Source organism: Vespula vulgaris, chromosome 10 (assembly GCF_905475345.1).
Source record: "Vespula vulgaris chromosome 10, iyVesVulg1.1, whole genome shotgun sequence".
Classification (NCBI taxonomy): Eukaryota; Metazoa; Arthropoda; class Insecta; order Hymenoptera; family Vespidae; genus Vespula; species Vespula vulgaris.
In genome coordinates this window covers 3,395,894-3,403,422 of record NC_066595.1, presented here as the reverse complement: position 1 = coordinate 3,403,422, position 7,529 = coordinate 3,395,894, and the positions used below count along the sequence as shown (strand labels likewise).

Genomic DNA, 7,529 nt, shown 5'->3' with positions numbered 1-7,529 from the left:
ATAAAGTAAAAAAATATGCTTATATATATATAATAACAATATATATATATATATAATAAACAAAAAGAAATAAGCAACTTACACCAGTAATAATTTAAAGAACATGCGCGTTGTGAAGTAACGTTCGTGGGTTTGTAGTACTATCGACGAAATGCAGCTTCCCAAAGATTCAGAGACAGAGAGAGAGAGAGAGAGAGAGAAACACAGAGAGGGAAAGAGAGAGAGAGAGAGAGAGAGAGAGAGAGAGAGAGAGAGAGAGAGAGAGAGCATTAACTCGTACGAATAGAGAGGGTGCATTCGGTAGGATACACGCCGCTACACAATTCAAAGCTGCGAAGGATTCCGACTAGACTGTTGGAGAGTGTATGTACATATGTACAAGCGGCAGCATTGCTGGGAAACTGAGGTCTGGATGGCTGAGAGGGAATCTTTAAAGGGAAAACGAGAGAAAGAGAAAAAAATATAAAGAGAAAGAGAGAAAAGGGAAATCGCACTTTCGACAATATAACATGTCGCAGGTAGTTTTCTCGATATTAATCGAAACCCGAGATCGAAAGTTTCTACTTGGATAGGTAGACAAGTCACGTGACCGTTTAGAATTTAATACTAATTACTAATCATCGAGTATATCAAACGTGTGAGAGATAGCACGTAAGTATCTACTTGTACATATGTATGTATATATATACGTATGCATGTTCGTATAAGCACGTTAAGAGATACACGTAACCAAGAAATTTGATATCGATTGTCGCGTAACTTTGTACTATTAATTTGTTGAATAATCAAAAAAAAAAAAAAAGAAAGAAAGAAAGAAAAGGAAAAAAAAAGAAAAAAAGTATACATATGGGTGAATATTTAATTTGGATTCAATGAATTCATCGAAACGTTTATTATAATATAGATTTAATATTTTTATTTCTTAAAACGTTCAAATAACGCGCGAATAATTTGGTATTCTAGTTTATTCGATAGATGGCAAATGCATCGTTTTACTCTCCCGCAAGTGAACCATTATCCAAGTGGATTTAAACGAACGAGAGAAATCTCGTATAATCGTGCCTTAAACTAATGAGTAAGGAAAATATAGAGCTTTGGTAACGCTTAGCTATGCTAACGAATTAAGCGACCATATTTTTGAAGAGGCACAGGTCGTCCCCAATGGCCGCGCGAACTACTTTTTCGCGTGGCCGGGTGAAGCGATCTACCTCGTAATTTGAACCCCCGTAAACAAAAAATGTAAAGAATTAATATAAAATTAATTTAATTCATTAATTCATTCATGCATATATATATATATATATATATTATATATTATGTCGTGATAATTATTCGTTCTATTTTGCTAAACATTATCCATGATGTTAAAAACAAAATTTACACGGTTAATATACTCATACATATATTACCCAAAGATAAATTTAACTCTTTGAGCGACCTATTAAAAAAAAAATTATTAATAAAAAGACGACATAATTGGGGAAGAGAATTCCTACCTCTCGGAATGGGATTTTAATGAATTTTGTTGCACGCACAAATTTAACGAATATACATACATACATACATACACATACATACATACATACAATACATGTATATATATATATATATAATAATAAACACCATTTAAAGAGAGAAAGAGAGAGGGAAGGAATAGTAGTAGGTAGTTAGTTGTCTCGCTAAAGAGGGTCGTAAAAAAACTTAAAAAAAAAAAAAAAGAGAGAAGAAAAAAGCAAATTTAACGCGTCTCTCGTTACCAACGACGAGGGCGGGTACAAGGCCCCTTACAGAGTTTACACTGTGATTACTACCATTAGGGAGCGTCCGTGAAATCCAGCAATTACTTTGCCAATTGATCGAGGAAAGGAAAAAGTGTGACGCGTGCAGGTATGCAAGCTGGGGAGTCGCCAGAGTCAGACTCTCTTTTTCGTGTGTGTGTGTGTTTGTATACACGTTCGTGTGTTTTGCGATCGGATATATAAGTGCATTCCCGAACGATGTCCTTCCATTCTGAAACGAGCCTGCTTGCGATCATGCTCGGTTTACACTTAACACTTAACACCCTTTTTACTGTGCTCTGAAACACCTACGTCATTCCTCCTTCTCTTATTCGTTTATGTGTGACTAATTCGAAGATGATTCAGAATGTTAGTGATCCGTGTATATATATATATATATATATTATACAATAATTAATAAAATTATTATTTTAATATTTATTTATTGGAACATCGGAATCGTACGCAAAGTTTTGATCAATTAAATTAATTAAATCGAGTTTATTATTCAGTCGAGAAAATTCGAATTAATTGATAAATTATTATTATTATTATTATTATTATTATTATTATTATTATTATTATTATATTCTACTTTTATTACACAGTACTCTAATCAATACACACACACACATATGTATGTATATATATATATATATAAAAAAAATACTCTATCAATAGTCATATAATCAATTACAAGGTACTCTATCAATAATCTCTATCAATATCAAATAATCAACACACACACATATATATATTTATATATATTTTTTAGCGAATTTATCAATCCTCTTAAGCGAGAACATAAGTTTCACTTATTTCATCCACAAAGGGGATCATTCGAGATCGAGCAAGGAGAGTCGTAATTCGAGTCCATACGTATATGAATACCTACATAAGTACGTAGAATAAGAGAGGGGAAGAGAGACAGAAACATACGAGCGTCCCGTTATACGCGCTAAACTAGAAAGTGACGCAATCTTCTCTCTCTCTCTCTCTCTCTCTCTCTCTCTCTCTCTCTCTCTCTCTCTCTCTCTCTTTTGATCTCCCACGCATACGGCAGCCCTACCTCCCCGTACCTCCGACACAAAACAATAGGAAATGTAACCGTTGGCATACCGGATGACAGGCACGCAAATAGGTGCAACCAGGGTGTAGAAGCAAAGTGCCGGAAGTAAGCTGGCCGTGCGTGACACCCGTCGACACTCGCATGTTGTCCTATACTCACCGATCGCTTCGATAGTCAGAACAAGAATTTCCACAACTTTGTTAAACCTCCTGTCTATTGTTGTTTGTCCTCTTCTTGGACACTCTTACGATAAGAGAAAATTAAATGCGATAGGATAAAACGGATCTAAGCGTGCTAATCTCTGAGATTTCTTTTTTACTTCTCCCTTTTTTCTTATTCTTTTTTGAATTATTTTCCAATGCTATGTTTTAATTATGTTAAGTAAAAGACAAGATCTTATATATCTTTATCATTTATACGTAACAATCTGCTCATATCATAGAATTTTTCAGATAAATTAATCGAATTAATCCGATTATAAAAAGGTATAATCGTGAAGAAAAGGAAAGAAAGAAAAATGTTTTCATCGAATTTACTCCATTTTGAATATTTTTCTTTGGAAATTGTACTTTTAAACGCGCAGACTACCGTCGTAACAAGAGATAAAGGATTTACGGATTTAAATATTCTAATTTTCTTGATAAATTTGTCTTTGTTCTACTTTTATCAATTAGATTTCTTAACGAGTCAAATTGAAATTTATCGTATCTAAAGATTCGAAAGTTCGTTCCAATTTTGATTAATTTTAAATCCGTGTCTCATTGTAAACTAACTACACTTACTACACTCTAACAAATCATAATGAATTCAAAACGATCGCGCATATAAACACTTTGTGAAATAAATAATTGTTCGATACATACAATTGTTTCGTTCGATATTTAGAAAAAAAAAAAATTGAAATGATCAGAATTGCGTAAGAATTTCTTATACCAAGTATTACTCAATGATCATTACGTTCTAAATAATTTATCACTCATTTATTAAATACCAACGAAATAAAACGTTTAAATTTAATGTTGACCCGATGAACTAGCAGCCATTTAAAAATTATAATCCGAAGTAGAGAGAAAAACATATAGACGGACAAAGGCAGAAATAGAGGGAGAAAGAGAAAGAGAAAGAGAAAGAGAAAGAAAAAGAGAGAGAGAGAGAGAGAGATAAAGAGAAGAGGTTCCTCTCTTCGCATCCGGAGGAACAGTTAATTGTGAATTGCCGTCTAGATCCTTAATGGATCGTCAGCGACGTGAACAATAGCCAAACAAAGAGAGAAAAAGAAGGACGTATAAACGCGCACGCGAGATGACGATGAAGGGGATAAAAAGAGTGAGAGAGAGAGAGAGATGAGTGAAAGAGATAAAGAGACAAGAAGCAGATTCGAAGCAATGCGAATCGGTGGAGTTACCCGCAGAGCAACGAATAAGAAGAAACAATTGGATGCTGGAACGGCGAGTAACGAGCGCGAAATTGGACCGCACAATGTGCCTCGTTAATTGTCCTGGCATTTCGGCGAGAGCTTTAGCTCTAGCAACAACATCAACATCAACACCAACACCAACCAACACCAACACCATCAACATCGCTATCAACACTAGAGTACCAACTGAATAATCATCATGTATATATATATATATATATATATGTACAAAGAGATAGGTATATCAAATATGTATGTATAAATAACTCGTCCAATGTTCCGCGTAATTTCGTACGAATTTCCCTGAAAAAGCAATTTGTTAACAAATTACATCCACTTTCGGCTAATGTTTATGAATTCATTCGATTATTCCGGTATATAAAGAAATTAAGCAAATAACTGGATTAACACGTTTCGCTGGATAATCAAAAGAGCGATCTTTCAACAAAGTTCGATTTATCGTAATATTCAACGATACGTTTAAACGATATGAAAATCGATTAGTATCTTTGATCATAGAGAAAAGAGACAATGTAAATTTATATTATTTCATTTATGATCGAAATCTATCCTTCGCTATTAACTCTCTAAGTAATTTATGCAAGAACCCTAGCGAATTTACCATGCTAATTATGCAAGACCGAAGAGTCACCACCTACTACTTTCTCGATTCATCTTTGTGTGCAGTACGAGCGCATACTAAGGTGTTACTGACGAACGAAGCTTAATAATCGTTCGTACGCCCACGACATCGTCATTAACTCTGTTTCTCTATACGAACAAGAGAGAGAATAGAGAGAATAGAGAACGAGAGAGAGAGAGAGAGAGAGAGAAGGGAACAGAGAATAGACAGACAAGACAGGGGTTGTTCGGGATAGACTTGCCAAGATATTCCAAGTTTCATTAGGTCCTAATCAGACATCCATCTTGTTCCACCTAAGCCTGAGATAGTTATGCTTCCTCATCGAACTTAATTATATCTTCTTCATCTTCTTCCTCTTCATCTTTTTATAAATAACATTTCATGAAAAAAAAAAAAGAAAGAAAAAAGAAATGTTATTCTTTCTGTTCGTCTATCTGCTACTCTCTCTCTCTCTCTTTCTCTTTTTCTCTCTATAATTTCGATTTATTTGTTCACTCTATCGATATTATTACAATCGATTGAAATAGCTATTGAATTCGTCGTTCTCCATCAATCTCGACACTTTTTCTTTAACTTCCCTATCCTCCAAGAGAAGAATAACTATCGGTCCATCGAAATTTCACTTATTTTATTTTTACTTTTTCTTATCTTTACTTTATTTCCTCGTTCGGCCCTTCGTAATTATGCCTTTTCCGTTAAATCGTTAGATGCCAACCCTTTTCTTCCGCTTCTCGATTCCTCGACAGAGAGATAGAGATAGAGAGAGAAAGAAAAAGAGAGAAAAAGAATTCTTTCGGACAAATATTGTTTTTACACCATTTCTATTTCAATCGATCTCTCTCTCTCTCTCTCTCTCTTTCTCTCTGTCCTTCTTCTTTTAACTCATCTTTAAATTATTCACTGTCTCTCTTTCTTTCTCATTGATCGAAGATCGAAGAAGTAATGTTGAAGGTTAAGATGAAACGAACAAAAAAAAAAGAAATGAATTCGATGAGCAAGAAAAAGGGATGGGAGAAGTGCGAGGGAAAGAATTAAGGGAGAAGTAGAGAACGAGTAGGGGGTAGGTCGAGAGAGAACAAGAGAAACAAAAAGAAATGAGTGTTTCAGGCTCCAGTCAAGAAACTTTCCCAATTTATCCCGCAATCCCATGGTTCAGTGACTTTTTAAATTGCTAGCGAGAGATATCAGTTCGCTATCTTGTCTCGCAATCGCGATCGTCGTTACGCGCATTTGCACGATCAGGTGGTTTCGCAAACGACGGAGAAAGCGTTTTCGTCGGGACAATAAAAAATTTCGTCTTCTTACGAAAAACTTTCGTAGCCAGTATAAAACAAAACGTTATACGCAGGAGATGAGGAAACGAAAAAGATAAAGAGAGCAAAAAAAAAAGCGACGTAATAAAATTAGAGAAACTACGTCGACTTTGAGTCACCAACCAATTCGTTTCGCAATGATTTAACTATCGTCGAGTCGTAAATAATTTATTATGATTATCGTTGTTGTTGTTATTATTATTAATAATAATAATAATAATAATAAACGCGAACGCTCTGACGTTTGATTACTTTGTTATATTATTACCAGTATATACGTTATAATATTAATTGTATAGTAGTAATTATAACATATATATAATTAATAATACCTGCTGGGAGATAATTATCTATGCATTAATATCTTTTATATACAAATTTTCTATATCCTTCCCTATCGAAGCTTCTACATTTTCTTGTTCCATATGAAGCTTTTGTATCTATAAAAAAAAAGAAGAAAGAAAGAAAGAAAGAAAGAAAGAAAGAAAGAAAGAAAAAGGAAAATAACTTATACTAGTGTAATTAAAAATAACATTATCAATTATTATCGAAATATTTTGAATACGAGATCTCTTTTAGAAATTCGTTCGTTATCTTCTTTTAAAAATTTGCATTCGTAGAAAAACAAAAAGAATGATACACACACACACACACACACAAAGAGAGAGGAAGCGAGGACAACGAGAGTGAAAGAAAGAAAGAGAAAGAGAGATGGAACAAAAGGATGAGTGCAATTTCAAAAATAAGCTGTACGACTATACACCCAATCTAAAAATAATCGCGAAAGATAGGATAGGAAAAGGAAAGAAGAAGAAGAGGAAGAGGAAGTGGAAGAGGTGAAGGGAGGTGAAGAGAGAGAGAGAGAGAGAGATGTGCACGAGAGGTACGACTCGCACGCGAGACGAATTTATTCTCGTCGTCGACACGCTCTCCAAACTCGAGGGCCCTCGATCCCGGTTTCGCGAGGCTCGTCGACTAAAATCCGGCTTACGAATAAATCCGGACGTGCGAGTCCTTCGATTATAACTCCCACGTGACGATGACGACAACGACGACGACAACGAGGACGACAATGACGACGATAACGACGTATCGTGAGAATCACGAAATTATAAAAAAAAAAAAAAAAAAAATAAAAATAATTAATTTTTTCTAGACAATTACATATACATATGTGTGTGTGTGTGTGTGTGTACGCGCGATTGTTTTTCTAAGTATTAAAAAAAAAGAAAAGAAAGAAAGAAAAGATTTGAAACGAACGTTCTATATTGACGAGGGGAGAAGGAACATCGTAATGATAATTATTTGA

General features: G+C 34.5%; 1 non-coding gene across 1 annotated transcript; it reads left to right on the top strand.

Annotated features, from left to right (window-relative positions):
* The first annotated feature begins 1,058 nt into the window (after positions 1-1,058).
* LOC127067376 (U12 minor spliceosomal RNA) lies at positions 1,059-1,211 on the top strand. The gene has a single exon (XR_007782618.1). It is a non-coding gene; the product is annotated as a U12 minor spliceosomal RNA (small nuclear RNA).
* Positions 1,212-7,529: the final 6,318 nt, after the last annotated feature.